Source organism: Micromys minutus (assembly GCF_963924665.1).
Source record: "Micromys minutus genome assembly, chromosome: 1".
In the NCBI taxonomy this organism is placed as follows: Eukaryota; Metazoa; Chordata; class Mammalia; order Rodentia; family Muridae; genus Micromys; species Micromys minutus.
The window spans coordinates 224871564-224898006 of NC_137969.1; the positions used below are offsets into that span (position 1 = coordinate 224871564).

Consider the following 26443-nt stretch of genomic DNA (forward strand, 5'->3'; position numbering starts at 1 on the left):
CGCTGTCGCCGACTTCCGGTTCGCGCGTCCCCGGCCGCGCAGGTATGGGGTGGGGGCGGGGCTGCGAGGTTTGGAGACCCTGGAAAGTGAAAGTCCTCGGGAAGCCTGGAGGTGAGGAGACCTTGAGTCCGCCAAACCCGAGCCGACCCAGTGGACCTTGCTGAGGGGGAGCTTGCGGCGCGGGGTCGCCCGCCCCTAGACAGCGGAACCGGTCAATGGCGCCAGGCGACGCCTCTGAGCGCCTAGAGGGGTTGCGTTTCCTCCGGGGCTCGTGGTCTTTTGCAAAATCTCCCAAAGGCTTCGGATTGAAACCTGACCCTTCCCGGTCCTTTGCTACCTGAGCCCTGGGGGTGGCCTCGATTTCCCTGGGTTAAAGGTAAAGAGAACTGGCCCAGTGAAGCCCTGAAGCCACCTGGGTTACCTTGTCTGGATTGTGGACTCCAGACACAGAGATTCAGACCCTCTAAGGATGAACCCAAGGCACTGGCGTTGAGCAGTTCGGGATTCAAGTGTTGGTCTTGTCTTCTAGCTGTGATTTGTTTTTATTTATTATTAACAAAAGGTCTTGCAATGTTGCCTAGGCTGGCCTCAAATTTGTGTATTCAGGTGAGCCTGGAAAGAGCAAGGTGGGTTAGGGATGTGGCACGGGAACTCGATGTGTAACTCTTCTGAATATGCTGATTATTGCCACGAGTGTTTCTGCTAACAGGTATGGGGGTCTTCGAATAGAGGTAGGAACCAGACTCCTGTGTGTCTAAGAAGTCCTAAGCCCCTCAGAACTCTTAATATCACTCAGCTGTCACGTCCTCCAGAACCAGGCGGTGCCTCCTAGGTCAGGGCAGTCCAGATCCTACCCTAAGTGAAGCTGCTGGGGTCTGAGTCTGAGCTTCAAGCTTCCTCTCAGTGAATGTGACATCCACTTTCAGCTGGTGTGCTCTCTCCTTCACCCCCCCCCCACACACATACCATCCACCCCACATACACCAAAACATACACAGAGAGACACACACACACCACATATACATATATACCGACACACACACCATATCACACATATATACATACCACACAACACACACACCACAAATACACCAAAACACACACACACACACAGACACACAGCTGAGAGAAAACATCTAGCTGGGACCTTAAGTGGAGTATTTAAACCTCCATTCTTAGGTTAATTGTTTCAGATCTCTCAAGGGAAGTTGGAAAAATCTTACTTGGGTTGTGCCCACTTGCCTGGGCCTGAAGACAACAAACCCCTCCTCTGCTTAATCACAGCCCTGGACTTTCACTATTACTTCCACACCCCCAAGGCATTCTTTTGTGCTCTTATTTAAAGGAAAATAAGTCACCTTCTCCTACTGCTGGGCCTTTGCACTTGCAAATCCTGTCTGAAGTCAATGACCCAAGGTTGTTCTGTTCTGTTTTGTTTTGTTTAGAGGCAGGGTCTCTTCAGGCTGCCTCTAATTCAGAGAGACTCTCCTGCCTCTGCCTCCCAAGTGCTGGGTTTAAAAGCTTATGCCACCACACCTGGCTGAGGTTTTTTGTTTTGGTTTGGTTTTTTTGAGACAGTTTCATGTCTGTCCTCAAACTCAATTTATAGCTGAGGATGATCTTGAACTCCAAAGCAGGTGCCAAGATCGTGCCCAAGAAAATTTGTAATAATTATTTTGAACCTAGCTCAAACATCACTTCCTATGGAAAACATTCTTGGCTACACACACCTATCTCACCAACTTGTCTCCTCTCCCCCATGTGTTCATGGAATGCTTTTTTCCTTGAGTAGTTTGAGTTTGATAGTTTGTGGTCCTGTTTTACTTTTTAATACTGTAAAAATGATCTTTGATATACGTATTTATGAAAACAGATTCACTGAAGAGTCACCATAGTCAGATAGTTCCGTTATCCACAGGAGTTTCATCAACCCTCAGAAGAATACCTGGTAGTATCCCTTTGTGGTCATGCCTTGCTCCATTCCTAATCCTTGGCAACCACTGATATGTTCTCAATCGCAATAATACTGTCTCTTCTAGAATTCCTTATAAATAAAGCCAAACAATATATATTTCACAGGATAATATAATGTCTGTAAGATTTATTCATGTCGTATATATATCCTGCTATTGACAAATAGCCTCCTGATGCATAAGTATATAATAGTTTCTTACCATGAACCTATGGGACATTTGGGCTGGAAATAGAGCTGCAATACATGTTCAGACACAAATTTGTGGGAGAGCATAACTCTTACATCCCTAGGGTAAACAGATCTCTAGAACCATATGCTGGTTATACATTAAATTAAAATTTTAACTACCAAGCTTTTTGTTTTGTTTTTGAGACAGAGCCTCCATATAACCCTGGCTATCCTGGAACTGACAGACATCCACCTGCCTCAGCACCACCACACAGCTCTACCAAGCCATTGTACAAAATAGATTTTATGGTTGTGTATCCCTGGCACGTGTATGTATGAGTCTCCGGTTGCTTTTCAGCCTCAGAACTTAAGTTACCATTTTTACTTTAATCATTCTACTAGGTATACAGTGATATCATGCATCTGGTTTGGACCAGATGGAGAAAAGGTCTCACTATAACTCAAACTGCTCTAGAATTCACTAAAGTAGCTCCAGCTGCCCTTAGACTCAAGACCTGTCTCCTGCCTCAGCTTCCCAAGTGCTAAGATTCCAGGTTTGAACCTCTCTGCCTGCCTTTTTTATTACAACAATTCACATTTCTCCTATAGCAATGTTCTGTCTGTTGGGCTGTGACCTGTGTAATCTCTATTCAAGTCTTTAGCATATTTTTAACTGGGTCATTATTTCCTTTCTGTTGAGACATGAGGTTTTGGAGGGTCTTGTTCATTTTGTTTTTGCATATTCTAGAGATTTTCGAATTCCCTCAAGCCTGCTTCTTACCTTTCCATCCTTTCAACAACTCACTGGGGGGAAATCGTTTCGAACTTGAGTGAAGTCAGATTTTTCAGTTTTAGCTCTTGTGGATCATGCTTTTGGTGTCACAGCTGAGTACTTTCCAACCCAAGTCATTAAGGTCGTGTTTTTGCCAGGCCTGGGTGACACAGGTCTGTAGTCCAGCTACTATAGAGGCTAAGCAAGGAGGATCAAAAGCTCAAGGCCTACCTGGGTAACTTAGCAAGACCCAGGCTCAAACAGTGGAAACTAATTGAAATGTAAATACAGAGAATATCTGGGGGGGAAAAATACAATGGAAGCTAAAGGGCTGGGAACAGTCCATAGTGGTAGAGGGTTCTCCTAGCACAGCTGTGAAGCCTGGGTTCAAGCCCCGGTTCTGGGAAAGTCTGCTTTCTTCCAAACTTGTGTATTTTTAACGTAAGTTATTAACAAAAGTTTATAATTGCTGTTTTTAATATCTGATTAATATATATTATCCTACTCTCCTGTAGTCTTAGGTGTATGTGAAGGTCAAAGGTTTAACTTGGAGGACTGTCAAATGGCCAGCCACCTTGTTAGCCCACCTATAATCTTTTAAAGTCTGTTTGTGTCTTCATTAGGGTTTCTGTTGCTGTGAAGAGACACCATGACCAAGGCAACTCTTCTAAAGGACAACATTTAGTTGGGGCTGGCTTACTGGTTCAGAGGTTCAGTCCTTTATACTCAGGCAGGAGGCATCGCAGCGTGCAGGCAGCCTCGGTACCGGAGAAGGAGCTGAGAGTTCTACATCAAGATTACAGGGAGCAATGAGAGACTGGACCTGAGCTTCTGAGACCTCAAGGCCTGTCACCACAGTGACGCACTTCCTCCAACAAGACCATATGCTCTACTAGGGCCACGTCTTATGGACTGTGGGCTCTCCTTATTCAAACCACCACAGGCAGCTTTTCTATTCTTCTATGGTTTGGTTTTGGTGCTAGAGATTGAACTCAGAGTCTCACGTGTCTTTAGCCCCTGAGGAATCTTTTTTTTCCTGTCATTCACCTTCAATCTATTTGTGTCCTTGGATTTAAAGTGAGTCCCTTAACAGTGACATGTAGTCGAGTTACGGTTTTTCTTATGTTGCTGATCTGTCTTCTGACTGAAGAGTTTATTTCCTTGCATTTAAATATCAGTAGTAAAGGGGGGCTTTATTCTGCTACCTTAGTGTTTTCTCTTTCCTTCCATCTTTGTTTCTTGTGCCGGGATGGATCTCAGGGATGCATACATACATACATACACTGAGCCCTCAGCCCTCACTGTATTCTCTAGATGCCTAGGAGCTATCATCCTTCATGTCCTGCAAGATCCCAGTGTTGGGTGGACAAGATACCGCCACAGGCTTTCCACTTCTGGCCTCTGTAGGCACTTCACACGTTAGGTGCACAGACATATATACAGGCAAAACAACCACACACATAAAATCAATCCCCAGTCCCTAAAAGGAGACTTACGTTGGAGTTCCTTCTTATGTTTTGTTTGGTTTTGCCCGTGATTGTCCAATCCTAGCACTGTTGAAAAGACTTCAATTTCTCCTGGTAACTGTCTTCATCTCTCCCCGAGTCAGACGGTTCACTTGTATTGCCAATTCCAACCACTGGCAATTAGAGTATCTTTTCAGTAAGTCTTCAGATCAAAGGCCATTTTTTCCTCCCAACATTTTCTTACTTTTTGAATGATTTTATCTATTCTTATTCCTTTGCCTTCTTATATAGATTTCAGAATCATTTTGCTGGAAAAAAAAAAAAAAGTCCTACTTGGAAACCAGGGATGGAGTGTCTGCTTTCTGACTTAGTTACTTTTCTGTTGCTGTGACTTAAAAAAGAAAAAAAAAAAAAAAAAGACCAAAAAGCAATTTTATGAGAAAGGGTGTTTATTTTGGTTTATGGTTACAGAAGGAGAGTCCACGGTGGTCGGAGAGCATGGTAGCAGGCAGCTGGAGCATGAAACTGGCTGATCGTATTTCCTCCCACATGAAGCTGGGACAATGAATTGAAAAGGTCACTCAAAGTTCACCCCCAGTGGGCATACTTTCTCTAGCAAAACTTTACAGCCTAAGTAAGAGTCCCATAGCCTCCCAAACAGCGCCACTCACCTGAGACCAAGTACTCATATGTGAGTCAGGGGGGAACATTTCTCATTCAAACCACCCCATTTTCAATACATGGGTGTCCTGGGGTTAACTCCCGGAATAACACAGATTTAAAAATATAATTTCTAATATTTTTCTAGCCATAAATATGGCATATGTATTTATTTAGGTCTTTTATTGGTGGAAGTAAGGAGGCCGCCGGGGTTTGAACCCAGCAAGCCAAACATACACACTACTGCTGACCTACACCTCACACACACTTGATTTATTTAATCAGTACTTTTGTGATTGATTGGGATTTTCTTGAGACAGAATCTTTCTTTGTAGGCCAACCTGGCCTAGAACTCAAAGCAATGCTCCTCCAACACTTTGTGAGTTCTAAATTGCAAGACTGTACCCCATGACAATGGCTGTTGGTATATAGATGCTATTTTTTTTTTCAGCTTTATACCTAATATCTCCCCCCTTTTGAACTCTTGTAATTCTGTTTCTAATCATTTATTACTAATTTATAAAAATATAGTTTATTTTTTTTGTCTTTTCTCCTTTGAGCTTATAAAAATCACTTAGTTATATGAGGAGCTTTTTGGTAGACTTCTTGGAAGAGTTTGTTTTTACTGTAGATAACCATGTTGTCTGAAATCAGAGACATCTTCCTTTCCAGTGCATTTTTGCTGTTGAACAGGTGTCAGGAGGCCCTCGCCTTGTTAACTTCCATCTTCCTACATGAAGTCTGATGTTCCTTTTTAGTTGTCTTTAGTCACTTCAAATTTTAACCATCTCTCCTCCCAGCTCTCAACTCAGTCCCTAGCTAGCGCCCAGCACACAGTAGACCCTTAGTAAGTACTCACTAGGAAAAGGTGAAAATCCAGTTATTGAATATGCTCTGACATCACAGAAAGTAATGTGGCCGTGATCACCAAGCCCTGGGACCCATAGCGTCCACTGTTTTAAGCTACAGAGCATTTGTGGACTGGCTTTCCAGCAAGCATTTTATAGTGCCAACGCATCTATCTGTGAGGAATAGGTGACTGCAGGAAAAGGATTATTTTAAATCAAAAGCATTCCATTCCCAACAATTCAAACAAAAAGCTCTCAGCTTTGAAAATGAAGAGCTTTCTGGGTGAAAAAAACACCACTGCTCTGAAACCTTGGGCCCTCAGCTGGGTGGGGTGGTTTCACGAAATTTATTTCAGCCACTTACAGAAACAGAAAGGGGAAAGGGGGTGGTGTGTGGACAGCAGCCCTGGCTCTGTTGTATTAATATCTGCCAGGTCCAACCTTTATTTGAGTTTTGTTTTACTTTGGGGGGCTGAAGAGGCAGAAATCTCTTCCAGCTTCTGAGCTGTAGTCTCCCACCCTTTTCTCTAAACATTCTTTTTGGTTAAGCCAGTGCCAGCCCACGGCCCCTTGCTCCACCTCGTGGTTAAACTGTACCCCGAGTACCCAGAACTGTGGTCACACCTGGCACCTTTGGCATCAGCTTTTCTCCCATTCCCAAAGAGGCAGGGGAGAAAGATTAAGTTATTTGTTCCTTTTCTGGCACAAGTGTGGGTGTGTGGAGACCTGGCCAGCCTTTGTCCCTGGTCCCCACCTAGTCCAATGCACCCACCTGCAATCACTGGACTGAAATTTAAAGTTTGTTACATATGAAAGGCCTTTTTCACTCTAGCTACCTCCTTAGCTTCCGCAAAGCATTTGGAGCCATCTTCTCCATAGTCCCTGATAACTTACCAGTCTCTGCTCCCACCATAAGATTCCCAGAAAAAGATTTTAAATGAAACCACCATGTTAATTTTCTAAAACCTGGTTTGCATTACTTGATGGGGGTTAGGAATACATGCTTATTACCTCTGCTGAAGGGAGAAATTGAGGTAAGGAGAGGGGAGGAGGCAGCAGGTGACCTTCTGTGCCTGCCACCACCCAAGTCTGAAAGAGGAAACACTCCTGCACAGGAAACCAGAACCTGCAGGAGGCTTGAACATACCCACGAGAATATGGGGAAGCACCCTGCAGTGGGTCTGCCAGACAGAACCCAAATGCCAGCAAACTAGCAAACTCAACCTCCCTGGGTTACCAAGGAAAATGGGGAAGGAGCCCTTTAATCCCTACCAGGAATCAGTAGGAGGTAGGGTGATCTATGTATGCCACAAGTGTAGGAGGTGTGCCCAATACGGAGATTTGCCAGCAGGTTCTTGTCCTGATCTCAGGTGGTCTTCAAGGCAAATGGAGACCATCCCATAGCCTGTTAGTTGTGAAGTGCTCAAAAGTAAACGAAGCTACTATTCTGGTGTCAGACAGTTGGGTCTGTAACTGTCTAGAAGGCTGGGATGCCACAGATCCCAACCCTGAGAGCCACTTCTTCAAGTAGCAGGAATGTCTTAAGCCAGACCAGAGATCCACAGCTCTTGGCAAATTGCCCATGGACAGCTGGGGTGGAGGGGAATGGAGGGGGGTGTTGGAGACGATAGCAAACAGGGAGAGTGGCTGGGTTTCAGTCACAGCCCTGTGACCTCTTCAGTATTGCTTCTGCCAATTGCACTCTACCCTGGAGGGACCATGGGCCCCCACACCAGGGCCTGCCCTTGTCTGACCAAAGGCAACCAGATCTGCTGCAGCTGCTAGGTGAGAGAGCAAGCGCTCAGAGGGACCAGTGAAGCAGCTGGAGAAAGATTCCTGGGGTGTAAATATTTATACAACATGGTGCATGGGAAGAGGCGAGTCAGGGGAGGTGGGAGGAAGTGAAAGCACAGACTTGGGTTCAGGCAGGGAGGGCCAGGGACCACTGGATCCTACATTAGAGACTGAGTCCTCGCCTCCAGTTCTCCTGCCCTAGTGAGGAGCACAGCTTAGAAACTCATCACATTTTGTCCCAGTATTCCCACTATTGGATCTGTTCTGTGTACATTTGACATGATACTGACAGGTGCAGATATAGAGGAGGAGGATCTGCCTTGAATCAGATAGAAAACAAGTATACAGAATCTGAGAATAAAGGCCTGGGACTCTCGAGACTTATGCAACCCAAGATACCGTTCAAGTCTTTCTATAAGCAAATATATTCTAGAGTGACAGAGAAAACTGTGAATAGATGACCATGAGAATAATGAAGGGACAGATTCTGGAAAGAGAATGAAGTATGCTTTAAATGACACTCATCAGGGAAGTGTGTGGCCACCATTACACAGAACCTAGGGAGACAAGGCCATCCGAAGGTTCCCTTGGCTGCTCTCGGGCTCCCTACCCCTGGTGCAGCTTAGCTCCTAGGTAGAACCCTGATCCAGGCACCCTTCTGCTGTGCTTTCTGCAGACTTAGCCATGGCCCAACAGCTTTGGTGTTCCAGGATGGGAAGCGAGCCTGAGCTGGAGGGGACAGCCAGATGGACTCCAGTCAGTTTGCCTTGGACAGCTGGGGAGCAGGGCTCAGGCCACTCCCCTGTCACTCCAGACGAGGGGTGCGGTTGCAACTTCTAGGATTTCTGTGCTACCACACCCACCTTCTTGGTGCCACCTGCCTCTATCAGTGCCCAGGGTGACCCTCAGAGCCTCCCACAGATGGATTTTGAGTTGCTATTCATTGTCCAGTAGCCTTAACCCTCACGATGCCCACTAACAGTGGGGCACTGGGGAGGAAAAAGGACAGATCTCCAGTGGAAATATGCCTGTCTCCTTGGCAGAGCAGCCCAAAAGCAAGAACACTATCAGTATTGATGGGGAGAGGGGTGTCAGAGGGTACCAGACTCCCCCAGGAGGCACACCCCTCTGCTTCAAGTTCCCCCTCACTTCTCCAAATGATACTTTTTTAACAGGATACCAGCCCTATGTTTCAACCTCTCCTATGAACCCTGTTAAGACTCACTCATCTACCTATGGAACTCCCCCAAGCATTGGGGTCCAGGCCCACACACTGAGCAGGAAATGCCATCTGTCCCCACCTCTGGCCAGGGCCTGGCAGCCAGCATCAGCTTGTCTTGAAGGGCTCCTCTTCTAGGGCATCAGGGCTAGGGGAAGCATCTTCAGGCACCCAAGACTTCTGGCACCATGGCCCCTCCCTGCTGGTCACAGTACTCCATGCCAGCTCTACTCAAACAGATGAGCACCAGGAAATGCAGCACAGCCTCCGGAGAGCTGCAGGGGAAAGACCTAAAATGGTGGAAAGAAAACAGAAGCTAAGAAATGGAAGGAATAAATCCAAAAAACAGGCAAAATCAATCATCCAAGAATCCATATATATTAAAAAGGCAGGCAGCCCACCACAGGGAAACAGGCTAAGAAGAGTGAGGTAGGAAATAGATCTAAGATAAAGGAGGGAGACAGTTATAAATACTCTGAAAAAGAAGAACACAAAAGCAAAGGAAGGGAGGATAGGGATATGCGACCCCAGAGAGAAGCAGGAGGATTGGTGAATTATGATCCCTAACCAAATACTCTCAGGAATGTTCTGGAGTCTTGTTGCTTTGGGGGTGAGGGGGTTCAAACTCTTTGAAACACTGAGCAAGGACAGCACTAGGAAAGCTAACTTCCTGTCTTGTCTGTTTCTCCTGCAATCCTCCTAAGTCACTCCCACCGTTGGTCATTTGTAGAGTGAGGATTTGTCCTCCTAAAGGGAGGCCCCAAATCAATCCATTCAACATGGGCGTTGTCAGCTTCCATCATGGTGGCCTGTGGAAGGTTCCTTGGTGCATCTTAGCAGAGCCTAGTGTAGGTGTAGCCTGGTGTAAGGCTCACTGGGAACACGAGCAAACCTGTGGAACTGCCACACTGGAGAGTGAGAGGTTACAGAGAACTAGCCTGCCATCTATTAGCAAACTCAGGGAAATCCCAGCGACTGGAAACACATAGAGGATTTAAATTGATTTCTAGACATTCCTTGGAATAAAGACAGCCCTGCTTTTCTCCTTGCAAGGGTTGGCAAACAGTTGTAGAAGTGTACCTTCCATGCCTATGTCTGGAGAACCCAGGAAGAATCACAAGTCCCTGACCTGCTCCCTCTTGCGGCTGGGACTCTATCATCTGCTGCCTCTCTTGTGTTGCTCTGTTGCTGCCTCTTCTCCAATGACTTGAACAAACGCATCCCCACCTCTACCTCCTTAAGGATATCAAGAGCTGTGAGGAAGCAGAGACAAAGCAGGTACATGTGAATACATAAGGCTTTCGTTTAGGCCCCAGCATTGCTAAGCCAGGCTGCTTTTGATTGGCAGGGCAGGCTTCCAGTAGAAAGGTGGCTCATGAAAGCCATCTAAAACTGACCCTCAGGAGCTGGAGAGATGGCTCAGGGGTTAAGATCCCTGATCTCTGCTCTTCCAGAGGTCCTGAGTTCAATTCCCAGCAACCACATGGTGGCTCACAACCAACTGTAATAGGATCTGATGCCCTCTTCTGGTGTGTCTGAAGACAGCTTCAGTATATTCACAAATCAATCAATCAATCAATCAATCAATCAATCCAACCCTCAGAGTTCAGCCAAGGGAAAAGCATATGGGCTGAACTCCGACCCACTGGGAGAAAGAAAATGAGGCCCTGGCTAATCCTCCTCCAAGAATTCTAACATACTTGATCCTGATTCTGTACATGCCAAAATGTCACAATTCTGTCTACCTCAAGTTGGAAAATGTGACAAAAAGTTCCAAAGGGATACTGTTGAGGCAATGGCCTGTCGTCCTATCCCTGCCAACCTTCAAACCTGTCACAATCATAGAGTCTCTGACTCAAACAATTATTTAATCACACGCCAAGGGGAAAAACAAACAAACAAACAAACAAACAAAAAAACACCAAAGACAAACCAGCAGTAGAGGCTAGACAACATAATCTCCTAAACAGCACCTATAAACCTTACTCTATCTGTTCACAGGATGTAGACACAAGGAAAATGCACCGAGACTGCAGATTTTAGCTTTTTGAGATTGGGCCTCAAAAAGTAAAAACTCTGGTCAGAGGTCAAGTTGCCCCTGGTTTCCTAAGTGACTCTAAATAAACAATGGGAATCACCCTGTTAGAGGCTGTGCTCCAACCCTAGCATTGCAACTTCCTGGGCAGGCAAGGGACCTACCTGCCCTCCCCTAGTGTCCTCTGTGAATGACAGTAACCATGACACTGATCTCCCAGGGCTGCTGTAAGGACAGATGAGCAAAGCACTTGGCATGCTGAGGACAGGCTTGACACCCGCAGTCCCTAAGCAAGCCAGTCAACTTTTGTTGTGAGCTGAGCAGCCCGCAACTGACAAGGCCAAGAAGGAGGCTGGAAGACCCACCAAGGAGGACTCCGTGGAGCCACTGGAACAAAGTCAAGTGAGAAGCCAGTCCCTGAGGAGGCTCAGACAGCTGGTCGGTAGAACACTAAACGGAAAAGCCAAGGACAACCAACCGCCCAAAGCCGAGTGTCTGAATAGGTGGGGGATAAAGAGAGATGTACTCTGATCTCTTTCATTAACTCAACGTGGCTGCATCCACCTTTGTGTGTGTTTATACTCACATGAAACTCAGTACTTACTCATCTAGCACCAGAATGCTCCCAAGGCCTGTCAGAGTGACCAATACCTCTAGAGACTTACTAACCAGGTATTTCTGCATAGACACAAAAACTGGTTCTTCTGTGGGTGACATTATAAGTAAAAGGTCCAAATACTAACATTCTCTTTTATTATTGTTAGTTATTGCATGGGGGGGTGCATCTGCTGAGCACAGATATGGATGTCAGAGGCCAACTAGCGTGGGTCAGTTCTCTCCGTCCACCGTGTTAAAGACCAAACTCAGGTGAGTGGGCTGGATGGCGAGTGCCTTTGCTACTGAGCTCTCTCTATACCCCATACTGATACTCTATTTAGGGCCAATGTGAAATAGGATCTAACATATAAGATTTCTTTCAGAGTTAAGTGTGGGGCTAGGGATGTCTCTCAGTGGTACATCATGTGCTTAGCATGTATGAGGTCTTCCCAACTTCCCCCTCCCCTTGGTTTATCAAGACAGGCTTTCTCTGTATAGCCCTGCTGTTTCAAAGCCCATCAAATACCAAAAATCAGTCCAGGGAAGAGGCGGCTGGGGTTGTCAATGAACAAGCTTGGCTACGAGCTGGTGATGCTGGAGCTGGATAATGGGCCCAAGGTTTTGTTTGTTTGTTTTACGTTTCCTAGTCTCCTGTGTATGTTTAAAATTGTCCCAAATCTTAAGCTCATAAAGCTGAAATTATTTTTAATTCAATTACTGTCTTATTGGATCTTGCAACACACTATCTCCTACTACAGATGAGGTCACAGAAAGATCTGTTAGGGGAAGAGTCAGGACAACCCTACCCAGGGTCAGAGCAGTTCCTAAACCCTTCCCTTTTCTTATATGAGGACCAAGAATGGAATCCCTTCTCTCATGGTCACTGGGCCATTGCAAGATGGGAACCACATTTACTTTAAGTTCCATAAAATTACTTTTTAGTGGGTTTAATGTATTTTAAGACACAATGAACTCCCTTAGCAAGGCAAACTATTAGGCCTTTTCCTTCGGGAAAATGGGGAGGATCACACACACACTCCACTCATAGGGTGTGAGGGCAAATAGGTTAGTATATTGGGGTACCTGTCACTAGTAAGTATCACCAAATGGCTGGCAGATTGTCTTCTGCAGATGGCAGCCTTAGTCTCTGAAGCTCTTAGCAGAAGACGCCCCCCCCACTCTAATTTATAAGTGCTACCACTTCTTTTCTCCTTTTTTTTTTTTTTTTGTTTGTTTCTTTTGTTTTTTGTTTTGTTCTTTTTTATTTTTTGTCTTCGGTATATTTGCTGCTAAAGCAAGCACTTGCTTTTATTTTCCAGAAAGGGCCTGTGTCTCATTTTTGTAGCCCAAAGTGGCCACAGATTCACAGTGACCTTCCTTCTTTGGTGTTGGGATTACAGATATTAGCCATGAGGCTCCATTATCCAGGATTTTTTTTTTAAACATCAAATATAAGTAGAAAGGCACACTATTCTGAACATCTTTGGGCCTGGCATCCTGCCAGGCACTGTCTTCCCTAGATGCCTAGGCTATACCCTCTGGTCCAGAACACATCACTTTGGAGGATGAGCTCTTTCCCTCTGGTTAAATCAGCTGCAAGCTGATGAACAGGGCAGTGCCTGCTCTGAGTCATGGCTCTGAATCACACACACACACACACACACACACAGTGTAGAGCCATAGGAGATGAACTCATTCCTAAAGACTGGACTGGTTTGGGCGAGAACTGAAAGTTATTGACCCTGGTTGTCAATCAAGCCATGAAGGCCTCCACACAGCAGGGGGCAGTACAACATACCTTCAAGTACTGGAGGGATCACCCAAAGGACATGACCAGAAATATGCTTCCATGGTCAGTAGCCATAACCTGCATAAAGGCAGGGGGCCTTCATGACCAGTAGAAGGGCTACAATAGTTCCACCTGCTTTGTCTCCTTCCCTAGGTGGGCAGGAAGCTGGGAGAGCTCACAACAAAGCTAGAATGACCTCAGAAAGCCCTTGGGTGTTGAGACCTATACATTGCATTAGTGAGATTATCCTAAACTTTCTAACCTTCTGGCTCCAAGGAAGACAGCAATCTCTGAGAGACCTTGGGAGCAAGGGCTGAGGCACCAGACTTGGAAGCCAAAAAGCGTGACCTCAGATCCCATCTGTTAGCTTTGAAACCCTGGGCAAAGCACTTAACAAACTCTGTAAAACGAGTCTAACCTTTGCTCAATAGGTAAAGCTATTGAGCAGAATAGTAGAAAGTCAATAGGCTTAGCAAGAGTCCCCTACCCAATGAGGACATACTACCACTGACTGTGTAGAGAAAGTTCTGGAAGAAATGAACACACAGCAGACCTTGGCAATAGAAAGTCATGTACAGAAGACTGCTTTCAACTCAGGCCCAGAACTCCAAAGACTTGTGCCTATGTCTCTCAGATTGCAGCTCCCAGACTCCACCAGGCCACAAAGGCTGTGTGAATCTGAAATGGCAATGAACTTATCTGCATTTTCCACAGAGGGGTCAAAAGGAAAGGGGACAACCTAAGCTAGGCTAACTAAGCACATGGCCAGACGCTGAGATGGAGGACATCCCCACATGGACATACATGGAGACAGTCACCTCCTTATCCAGGCCATATCAGCTCTGACGGTTGTGAGGCTTCTCCTAGGCGGGGAGGAAAGAGTTAAGCCTGCTCTAGGCTGGAAAGGAGGGTTCAGCAGCTATAAACAGTGAGCTCTGGGAGGGAGGGAGCTAACACAGGATGTGGCCAGGGCTTGAGCTGTCTGATTATTAACTTCACTTTTATTTGGAGGGGGGATTCATTCTCTGTTTCACTTCCCATCAAGGAAGTGAAAGCCCAGGTCTCAGAGGACCTGGTTTCAAATTGTTTTGTCACAGCTCATTTCTTTCCCCCTTAAATAAATAAACAAAACCACCTCTTTGTTTTCCCCTTAATGAGCATTCAGCAGATCATCTGTGGCTGAGGCATGAAAGGGTTTTTCAGGAGTCCTGCATGGGAGAACTTTGGGTTTCATCTTTTAAAAGGAAAAAGAAAGGGTCCCTTTATTCAAGCACTTCTTTCCTGCCTCCTCCTCTGACCTCAGCCTACACCCCAAGTCCAGCCAAGCACTTAGACTAGTGGTTCTCAACCTTTCTAATGCTGAGACTCTAATACAGTTCCTCATACTGTGGTGACCCCCTCAACCATAAAATCACCTTCGTTGCTACTTCATAACTGCAACTTTGCCACTGTGAACCAGAGTGTAAAACATCTGTGTTTTCCAATGGTCCTTTGATGCCCAGAGGGATCGTGACCCACAGGTTGAGAACCACCAGCATAGTCAGTCTCCAGTTGGTCCTGAGCCTACCAGCCTGATTGTCTACCCGTCGCTCAGAGCCCAGGCCATACAGAGCTCTGAGGGCTCATCTTCTCAGTCTGGTTCACACCTATGGTTCTGGTTCCTACGCATCCTGACAGTCCTTCTCAGAATACCTTTGAGTAAACACACGGAAGGATTCCATTGCAGGGCTTAAGAAAAACGCCACCACACGTATTCCTGTGCTGAAGGTTCAAAACACCTGTGAATCTTGCCTAACTCCAAGGCCCAAATCCAGATTAAAACCTATTCAATCACTTGATAATCCTCTTGCAAGGATCCGTTCCTGTATGACCTACATACCCAGTAAGAAGACCAGTTTCTGGATGGGCCTGACACTCATGGGTCCTCAGGATTCTGGAGGGGAGGGTGCAGCCACAAAGTCTGAGATTAGCTGAGGCCCACTCATGATGGCATGTAGGTGGGCTAGCCAGGAAGAGGCAACTTCACTGGAACCAAAGAGGGGAAATTAAGGAAGGCTTCTTTGTGGGGGCTGACAGAAGAAAGAATATTGTAGAACCTGAAAACTACAAATGAGAGAACAACGTGTAAACTAGGCAGATAGGAGCGGTGGGGTCTTCTGTTCCTCGGATGACATCAGAATGACTGAGAAACTGGAAATGAACTGGTCACACTGGAGCAGCTAGTCCTTGACCCTGGGTTGGTACGACCCGAGGGCATCCATTGGAATACCACCTTGTCTCAGACCCTGACATAGGGCTGCCAGGCAACAGCCTGGTGATCACTCTGACCTACTTCAACCACCCATGACTTTAAGCTCTTTGAATATAGGGCAAAAAGAACTAGGAAGCGACTGAGACAAATCCAATCACTGACCGAAGCGCTGGCCCTGTCTGCTAATAGCTAACTGATGGCATTTCCAAAAACACCCCAGGGAATGTGCCAGGGCCTCGAGTTTTCTTCCCGTTCTTAGAAATTCCTCCCCGCGCCCATGGCATTTTGGTTTCCAAATTCCAGGCCTGCCAGGAGGCTTGGTGGCCGCTCGGAGCGGCCAGGAGCGGGTTAAGGGCGCCAAGATGGCCGGCTTGTTTTGCTCGCCGAGGCATCACGCGGAGGCTGCCCTTTGCCTCCGGGGCCGCGGTCAAGGTTCCGCCGCCCTCTCTGGCCCACTGCCCCGGCCGGCCCGAGCGAGCCTCCTCCCCTGCGCCCCGGAGCCTCGCGAACCTTCCAGACCCGGGCACGGCAGAGCGGCAGCGCGGCCTGTCCGGTGCTTCGGGGTGGCTGCTGGCCCTTCGGCATCTCGGAGCGTCTGCGGCCGGGGGCCGCGGCTGGTGAGCAGGCTGCGGTCGCCCCGCCGGTCTTCCCCAGCCGGCCTCCCGGGGCCCTACCCGCCGCCCCGCCAGCCCAGCCGTGCGATGGGCGTGGCAACACTGCCCCCCACTGGCCAGTGTGCCGAAGAGCACACGCGGGACCATCCTCAGCTTTCTGGAGAGTTCTCAAACTTGAGCATGCACCACACTTCCCTAGGCATCTAACACAAATGTTGGCCTGGTCCTAACTCAGAGTTTGTATTTTAGGGAGTTCCGGGGTGAATACTGCTGCTGTTGGTCCTGAATCCACCAGCTCGGCTCACTTAGGTCAGGGCTCTATCATCCACTACAGTATACAAAATACCGTGCAGAGGGCACAGAGAACCCTGACAAAGCTCTCCCCCATACGACACTTAGAATAATCTCACAAATCTAAGGTGGCACTTGAGAAAGTTTTTCTATTTTAAGTGCATAGATATTTGCCTATATGTATTTCTGTGTCCCATGTGTGTGCAATGCACTCTGACGCCAAAAGGGAACTTCAGATACCCTGAACCATGATTACAGGTTGTAAGCTATCACGTGAGTGCTGGGAATTGAACCTAGGTCTTCTGGAAGAGTAGCCAGTGACCTTAACTGGTGAGCCATCTCTCCAGTCCCTTGAAAAAGTTTTGATAAACCTATTATACATATACATACATATATGTGTGTATGTGTATATATATATATGTATATATATATATGTATATGTGTATATATATATATATATATATATATATATATATATATATATATATAGTGTTTCTCGAGTGTGCTTACATTAAATCAGGACAATTTTCAAAATTGGGTTCCTCCTTCCAACATGTGGATTCTGGGGACCAAACTTAGGTCACCAGGTCTGTGAATCACCGTTACCAGGCCCAATTTGAAAAAGTTTCCAAATTCTTATGAAGGCAAATGTTAAGGCACTGAAAGAAGGCATACATAGGGAACTTCGAACAGTCCCCAATTTATAATTTCACCTGTAAGGTGAAACGTAGATAATATGCATTCAGAAGAAACCACAGTGGGATTTTTAATTCTGGGTTTTTCCCCCCCTGGACTAGCAATAAACACAACATTCTTTTGCAGGAAGTTCCTACAGGCATGAGTGGAAAACAGACTGTGGTCTATGGTGTGCTGCACTGCACAGTGGTGAGGTTTGGCAAGTTAAGGAAGCAGGTACACTTCCCACACCACCTGGAATTTTCAGTCTATGATGGGATTGTTGGGATGTAGCTTCACTGCACATCAAGAAGCATCTGTGATTTAAACTGGGGGTGTGTGGAAGTTGTCACAAAAGGCCTTCCTGAGGAAATGCTAAAGGGAGCACCTAGAAGAAGGAGCAGGAAGGTCTTGGGGAGAACCCAAGAAAGTGCTGGTGGCAAGCAGAGGGAACCAGAGCATCACCACCCATTCCAAGGCTGAAGAGCAAAGCTGTGGGAACAAGAAGAGAGACCAGTGGGAAAGGTCCAGACATCTGGTACCCAGGACCACCCTCTTCAGAAGAGACCCTGAGAACTGAGATCTTAGCCACACCCAGAACGATACCTACCTCACCTTTAGGTACCCCAGCCAAGTGCTCATGGACTTCTCACTGACCGAGTCCAGTTTGTTTAGGCCCCTCCTGGAGAGTCACAGTTGATATAAGCAGATGTGTTGGGTAATGGTAAGAAGATAGCGTGTCATCTTCCCATCCATGTAGTCCATGTTTGGTCTGGGGCCCATTTCTCCAGTGAGCATTGTTAAGCACCTGTTGTATGTTTGGTACTGGTATCACAATCCCGACACGGGAGGAGAGCCTCAAAGGACGGGGCTCATGCTGGCTCAGCCCCACTGCTTCGAGCTCTTTGGAGAGCAGATGGGGGGTGGACACTATCTCTTCCTGAGTCTTAGTTCCCACCCCTCCTATTTATTCCCTTCCCTAATGACCCCAGGTTTGGCACAGTGCAACCACAAATGCTGTGGTGAGGATGCTTGTAAGGTGCCCATGCCAAGCTGAAGATGGGGTAAACAGCCGCTGCTGCCTCTCTGTGGCTCAGGCTTCCATGGAGAGCGTTTCCTATGAAGTCCTATCACCCTGCGCAGCCCCTGTCTTCCTCAGAAGAATAGGATTAAGATGAGGGATTAGATGATCAAACTCAGCCTGCCAGTGCTCTGTCTGGGAGAAGAAAGACAGGAGAGTTCCGGTCCAGGGTCCCCATACCACTCCAGAATTATGCAACGCAATCGTCTTTGGGGTCAGTGGACTCCAGGCCCATTGAGCTGGGGAGAAGAACACACAAAAGCAAACAAAACAAGTCACCTTCCAATTCAAAACCAGTTCTGCTTTATCTCCAGCAAGTAGCTTAATCTCTCTGAGCCTCAGTTGCCTCATCTGAGAAATGGGGAAAGCATAGCATTCTGCCTTGTCGGAAGATTCTGGAGATTAGTAATAATCACTTCTCAGGTGCTGACTCCGTGCCAGGCACTAAGGGCTTCTCATGACGTCATGCGTGGAAGTACTGGCCTCTGGCCAGCCAGGAGTCAAGCCCCATCATGGGAGCCACGAGTGTAATTTCACAATAGCCCCAGTGCTTGGCACATGTGGTTAACATTTAATAGGTGGAAGTTTAGCAAGCCCTAGGCACATAGTAAGTGCTCAATAAATGGCCTTCATTATAAGTCAGAGAATGGGGATCTGTGTGCGGAAGTCCTATAACAAAGAATGTGGAGAGGTCAGGCAGGCCCGTGATGATGGCTCACCCCATCTCTTTCTCCCCAGGAAAGCCAGCCCCATGTGTGCTAGGCAGCTCCCCAGGCTGGGACAGCAGCTCTTACTCACCCTACCCAGGGAGAAGCTTAATTAGCCTCCCAGCAGCCAGGAGCACCCCAGATGAAAGGTGCTGAATGTGAGTATAAGGCGTGACCCCCATATTTATAACCAAGGCTCCCTTAGGTGAGGAAGGGTGGGGGCGGAGAGACAGGCCAGATCAGGGCCTTGCCTTGTTTATGACAGAGGTTCTCAGGAAAGGGAGCTGGCTGCTGGTGGCGGAGTCTGAGAAAAGTTTCCAGGGGTGGGGGCAGGGCTGCTGAGGACCTGAGAGCGGATAGAGTTGAGGGGTTAAAGGGGTCCGCAGGCCGATGTTGTTCCAAGTGTTGCTTGCTTCCTGCAAGCTGCGAGGCCAGGACACAGGCTTGGATGGGGTGGGTCTGAGTAGGTGGAGGGCTCTGAATTGGGGCTGACAGGTCTAGATCCAAACTCTATTATGGCGTTCTGCAGCCTACAGCCTGGCCTCCCTGGACGGCTGGCAGTACTTAGTGGCACACAGAGAGCATCAGTGCCTTCCGAAGGCGTTCACTGAGCACCTAGCCTATGCCAGGCTGGAAATACAGTGCAACAGGAGTGCTTGCTTGACTGCGTGACAGACTCTAGGCACAAGAACAAGACACAAGGGGCCGAATGCCTGGCTGTCTCTGCTTGCCAAAGAGCATGCTATGATAGGGACAATGGTCACATGTCACATGCAGTGGTCACAAGCATACATACAATACCCTGGACAAAGAGAAGATCAGCCACCGAGACAGGTAATACTGATGTGGACAGATTCGGAGACAGGATTGAAGGGCCAGCTCTGCAGCATAGGAATCTTGATTCCCAGCAGGCAAAGCAGATGCTACTCTGTCCCTGACTAAGGGATGCACCCATCAGAAGAACTATCCTTGTCCCCTTGGGTCCTGCTGCAGTCTGGTTCAGTGAGAGCTACATAACCACCAGGCTAAGGACAGTGGCCATTCCTGCTGTCCAAGCTCAGCTGGCTTTTTCTGGGGACGTTCCAAGCACTTGATGAATAAGTAGCAGCCTTTTAAAAATATTAATCAACTCTGTGGTACTCATATTGGTAACATTATGTGACTTTCTACCTGCAGCTAGTTCCACCATTTTTTTCTTTAAGATGGGATCTTACTATTTAGCCCTGGCTAGACCTATAACTTATTATGTAGACCAGTCTGGCCCTCAACTCACATAGCTCCGGATGCCTCTGCCTACTGCCTGGATCAAAGTGCCTGGATCAAAGGCTTGTGCTTCCCTGCTTGTCAAGCCTCATGTTTTCATCAACTTTGAAGGAAGCCCATGCCCACTGAGCAGCTACTCTCTGTTGCATCCCTCCCACACCCTCCTGAAGTCACCGATGCACCTCCTGTCAATGGATTTCCCTGTTCTGAACCCTCAGATACCCCAGGGTTTTTGTGTCTATCCACACTGTTGGTGTTTATCCACGTAGTGACATGCACCCATATTAACCTCCTTTTATGCTTAAATCATGCTCCATGGTCATATGTCTGTCTCCATTTTACAGCTGAGGAGACTTGGGACAAACAAGCAATACCAAAAGGCCACAGCAAATTCATGGCAGAAAGGAGGCTTGGTTCCAGTCCGAGTCCACACTGAAGAAGTGAACTGTGTCAGTCTGTTCCCCGGATGTCCTCATCCTGACATTCGTGTCCAGGAATGAAGCTGCTTCAGTGGGGAGAGGCCAGCTCCCTCCTCTCTGAGGTCACTTCTCAGCACATGTTCCCAAATGTGGGTGACGTAGCCTAGTCACCGTGTTCCAGACGAGGCCAGAGTGTGGTTGCAAAGACTACATTCTCAGGAATTCCAGCCCTTGACACCCAAGGGCCTTGACACTTCCAGGGCCCAAACCCTTCCTCACATCTTGTCCAAAGAGCTGGGAAGCAGGCTAGGGAAGGAGTTCTATTCCCAGCAATAGCCCCAGGCAACGCAGTTAGAGCGGCAACAGAGGGACCATCAGGCTCACACGGAGCCTCTCTTTATGCCTAGAGCCTTGTATTCTACCTCAGAAAGCTCGATTCCCAGGACAGAAGTGGATGCTGGGCCAGGGAGCAGGACAAGTGGGGTTCTCAACAGGCAGCAAGATGCTGACCTCAGCATCTTTCACACTGGCTGCTCTGGGTACCACCCCATATGGGATGACCCTCACCTCAGAGAAAAGGATCTGTCATATCAAGGAGACTAAGACATGAGTGGCCCTGCCAACCAACACTCTCCAACACAACACAACGCCAGTGCAGGTGGAGGTCACATGACCTAAAATGTCTGCCTGGGATGTCCACTTGGCAGTGCCCAGATGTGACAGTGTACACTGTGTATCCCGTTCAGGACATGTTTCTGCCTGGTGTCTGTGATTTCATTCATTCATTCATTCATTCATTCATTCATTCATTCAATGCAAGCCACTCTACTGGGCAACAAAGATTTAAAGATTGAACATAACAAATACAGAGTCCCTGTGCTCTAAAGAGATTAAAATAAGGCAAGGCTAAAAACAAAGTAATTATATTATTATCATTATTATTATTAATTGAATAGTTTCTTTACTTACATTTAAAATGTTATCCCCTTTCCTGGTTTCCCCTCTGGAATCCCCCTATCCCATCCTCCCTTCCCCTGCCTCCCACCCAGAGTGTTCCCCCACCTACCTACCCACTCCCTCCCACCTCCCCACCCCGGCATTCCCCTACACTGTGTCACTGACCCTTCACAGGACCAAGATCCTCTCCTCCCACGGATGCCTGACAAGGCCATTCTCTGCTACATATGTGGCTGGAGCCATGGTCTCACTCACCCCAGAATTTAACATACACAGTTCCATACATTCCCCAAACAAGCAAACAGTTGTTTTTCTAAAGGAGCCCGCAATGGTCTCCTGTGTACTACGCAGTCTTCTAGCCAGGCTGCCGCCGGTCAAGGAATGAGGAGCAAAAATCATCAGAGTCCCCACCCCAGCCATGCTCCAGCCTCCTCTGTCCCCTGCCTGGTCCCACCTGTCTATAGACAGGAAGTCCTTCCTGCCTCCAGGAACCTCAGAGAGGAGCTGGAGGGAGCTGTCAGGAACTGTCTCCACCAGGTCCGCATGGGTCCGGTCGCTGGGGATGCTGGGTCCTGGTGGTCCTTGGGCCTCAGCTAGAACTGAAGTGAACTCTTCAAGCCTCTTCACACCTCCTGCAGCTGTCCTGAAGACTGCCATAGGAGAGAGCTGAAGGAGCAGGCCTGCTCTTGCTCCACATACCTTGACTGACCTGAGGAAACCCCAGGTGCCCTTCGGGGAATCTGGTAGAGGGAAGGGGGTGCGTGGGAAGGTGAGTGATTACCATCTTCCATTTCAAGGCTGGGGTGGGGCCACCTGCCTGGGGAATACAGCCTTGTTGTTTAGCAGGGATGAGCCCCTGCCTATCCCAGGGACACCAGGGGTCAGGCAGGGTAACAGGTAGGCCCAATAAAGCCAGGACATCGTCTCTGAAAGCCCACTAACCTCAGCTTCATTCTTTGGCTTCCAACTGAAACATTTCAGATGCATCCATTCTGAATCTAGTCTTCAAATTCACTGGGAAATTTGAAAAATTTGAGAAATGTGTCCATGGCCCTGTGGTCAGTCAGGATGTGCGTTTGGAGCCTCTGACTCTTAACAGTTCTGTCTTTGCGCCCAATATCAGGATCAGCAAAGGAGACATGGCTGAGGGAGGGAGGGAAGGGGATACATGAACTTTCCCCTAGTACCCAAGTAGATGAGTGAGTGTCGGAGTGGGCCAGGGAGTGTCGGAGTGTCAGAGTGGGTCAGCAGGTGTTGGAGTGTCAGAGTGGGCCAGCAGGTGTCGGAGTGTCAGAGTGGGCCAGCAGGTGTCGGATTGTCAGAGTGGGTCAGCAGGTGTCGGAGTGTCAGAGTGGGCCAGCGAGTGTCGGAGTGTCAGAGTGGGCCATCGAGTGTTGGAGTGTCAGAGTGGGCCAGCAGGTGTCGGAGTGTCGGAGTGGGCCAGCAGGTGTCGGAGTGTCGGAGTGGGCCAGCGGGTGTCGGAGTGTCGGAGTGGGCCAGCGAGTGTCGGAGTGTCAGAGTGGGCCAGCGAGTGTCGGAGTGTCAGAGTGGGCCAGCAGGTGTCGGAGTGTCAGAGTGGGCCAGCAGGTGTCGGAGTGTCGGAGTGGGCCAGCAGGTGTCGGAGTGTCGGAGTGGGCCAGCAGGTGTCGGAGTGTCGGAGTGGGCCAGCAGGTGTCGGAGTGTCGGAGTGGGCCAGCAGGTGTCGGAGTGTCGGAGTGGGCCAGCAGGTGTCGGAGTGTCGGAGTGGGCCAGCAGGTGTCGGAGTGTCGGAGTGGGCCAGCAGGTGTCGGAGTGTCGGAGTGGGCCAGCAGGTGTCGGAGTGTCGGAGTGGGCCAGCAGGTGTCGGAGTGTCGGAGTGGGCCAGCAGGTGTCGGAGTGTCGGAGTGGGCCAGCAGGTGTCGGAGTGTCGGAGTGGGCCAGCAGGTGTCGGAGTGTCGGAGTGGGCCAGCAGGTGTCGGAGTGTCGGAGTGGGCCAGCAGGTGTCGGAGTGTCGGAGTGGGCCAGCAGGTGTCGGAGTGTTGGAGTGGGTCAGCAGGTGTCGGAGTGTCGGAGTGGGCCAGCAGGTGTTGGAGTGTTGGAGTGGGCCAGCAGGTGTCGGAGTGTCGGAGTGGGCCAGCAGGTGTTGGAGTGGGCCAGTGAATGGGTGAGTACACTAGTGAGTGGGTGAGTGGATGAGTCACTGGAATAGTGCATCAGTGTGCAGAAGAGTGGGGTAGTGAAGAGATGGGTACATCAGGAACTGCATTCGTGAATGGGCAAGTGAGTGACGTCATTTGGATAACGATTGAATATGTAAACAAGTAGAAGCCGGGTGGAATTGCAGACATGTGGCAGGTGGCAAATTGATCAACTAGACACAGAAACAATGTTGTCTGTCAAATGGCTTTTTGGATATAAGAAGGAATGTGGCTTCTGAGAAATCTGGTGGCTCTTTGGGATCCAGGCTTTCCCAGAAGTGTAGCTCAAATCTCCCTCCCTATAGAAGCCTTCAGGAAACCAGACCCTGGAGGCCCCAGAACCTCGTGCAGTACTATGAACACTCAGTGACTGGCTGGGTCAGTCAATCATTGACAGGCCTTTGAGAGATCCATTGCTTAAGAGGACCCTGAGATTGGCCTGCCAACCCCTGTCCAGGCAGAAAAGAGGGATGAAAGATCCATTGACCCCGCTGAAGGCAGAAGTGGGGACTGGATCTCGGTGGGGGGTAGTCAGTGCCCTAGCCCTGTTTACCTGAGAGAGAGGATACAAGGTGACATAGAAATGGCTCACCTGGGGGTCATCATTAAGACCAGGGAGAGCCACCAGGTCTCTCCCTTCTGAGTTAAGGTCCCACTTGGGATCTAGACTTAGGGATAAAGTAGACTGTGCTGGCCCCAGGCATGGAGCTAGCTTAGGAAATGTGGATGAGAAGAAAGCTATTGGTTAAATATAGTTAATTCTGTATATCAGAAACCTGGAGGGAGAGGTATTAGGGCCCTGAGTCCACCTCCACCCTTCTACCTTCTATAAGGAACAAAGCAAGAGAAACCCGACTAATTCAGGGTTGGCTGTGAAAGGCACACAGAGCAACCCCTGCACCCTTCATCTAGATCCAGTTTTTCTCTGGGAGAAACTGAGACAAACAAGGGAGCCAGCTGACTGGCTAGTGAGTCTCTGAAGTACAAGTTCCAAATTCTGTTCAACTCTGAGACAAAGGCTGACAAGAGAGCCCTAGAGGTAGTGAAACTGTCTGCCATCGACCCTCCTACAATCTTTAGCTTAGGCTACACACTGAAGTAACAGGAGACAGATTAACAGGAGAGAAATCATATTCCAGCTAATGTTTGCACAGAGTCCCACAAAATATGAGACTTGGACAAAAAAATCACATGACTTGAGTTGACATGGCAACCAAAAGAGTCAGAAAAGAATCAACATTCGGGTGTCTGGGGTCAGCCAACGCCCTGCAAGAGGCAGAGCCGCAGCCTGAGTTGCCCTTGTCTTGTTAAAAAGAAAGTCTCTCTGGCCATAAAAGTTTGGAGCAAGGAGCAATGTATTTCCTTTATGGTCACCAATTTCTTTTATGAAAGAGCAGGTTCTCAGAGCCTCTCCTGTGCCTGCAGTCTCTCGGGATAAGCAGCTCAAATTAAGCCAGAGGAATATATTTTGGGGGGGCGTGGTATATTCTGCTCTCCTACTCCTCTTGCTTTGAAGTATCGTGAACACAGCAGCCTTGGCCCACATGTGGTGTGGCACATTCTTTCCAGTAGTGAGTTGTTGGGACATATGGCATCATCTAATAGAGTAACAAAGGGTCTGAAGAGAAATAGAGGTGTGTGTGCACAGCTGTCTGATTGACAGGTGATGCCCTCTCCTAAGCACTGATGTTTTGCTTGAGCTGCCTATGATGGAGAAAACCTCCAAAGGGTCTGAGGGACAGCTCATGATCCTGAGCTGGGTCCAGGGAAGCCACCAATGGTAAAAAGTCTGCTCACACTGCCTTGGGACAAACTGAGCAGGCTTATTAATCTTTTGTTCTCAAATAAAGACTTTCTGATGTCTAGCATCCTTTCCGGAAAATGCCACAGAGGCTAGTTTATGCTTAAGGCAAGGCAATTCTGCCGAGGAATCTTTAAGGAAAGAAGCCTTTCTGGCTAGCAGGGACCCTGGGAAGTGGTGCGTGCCCTCTAGTGGTCAATTCCCACACAGGCCGACCAGAGCTTCCCTATCGGCACTTCCAGTGAGGTGTGTTAGAGGCTTGGTCTGCGGGCAGCCTGCGGGTGATGGATGGAGTGAGTTAAGAAAGCAAAGAGTAGATAGACTCCCCTCAAAGGTATAAAGAGCAGAACAGCAGCCATCGCAGGCGAGATAAGACAGCAGAGAAACTCGGAAGGCGTCTCTAAATATGCTCCATGTCTTTTAGTACATAATCAGCACCGGCTGGACTTGGTGGGTTTATATTTTTTAAGTTGTGAGAATATGGAAACTATGATGTGGGTCTTGGAGGAGTTAAGGGGAAGTATGGGGGGTGAGTATTGCCAAAACAGAAAAAAAGTATATATGTATTCAGTTCTCAAAGAATTAATAATAAAAAAATATATTAAGTCTTTTTCATAGACCTCAAAGGAAAGAACCATCGACCGAGATTGCTGTTCCTAGAAGAGTTATGTTTAAAACTCACAGAAATCAGACCTCTTCGAGACAAGCACAAACTGAGTGAGCATGAGCACGAAGCCAGCACTGCAGAAGATTCACCAAGGAACCTTGGAAAGAGCAGGGATGGAGACAGTCTCGGTGACAAAAGCCGGAGCATCAATTCTGGGTGAGAAACGGGTGCGCACAGAACCGGGGTACAACCTGCCACGCCCAACACAGCAAACCGC

General features: G+C 48.2%; 2 long non-coding RNA genes across 2 annotated transcripts; one reads left to right on the forward strand and one right to left on the reverse strand.

Moving 5' to 3' along the window:
* LOC308420255 lies at window positions 1-4011 on the forward strand. Its single transcript, XR_013975024.1, has 2 exons — window positions 1-111; window positions 3539-4011. It is a non-coding gene; the product is annotated as an uncharacterized lncRNA (long non-coding RNA).
* Window positions 4012-4823: 812 nt separating this feature from the next.
* LOC308430963 lies at window positions 4824-16250 on the reverse strand. The gene is made up of 3 exons (XR_013975367.1): window positions 16085-16250; window positions 8985-9192; window positions 4824-4936 (listed from the first exon to the last, which is right to left on the reverse strand). It is a non-coding gene; the product is annotated as an uncharacterized lncRNA (long non-coding RNA).
* Between the last annotated feature and the right edge of the window lie 10193 nt (window positions 16251-26443).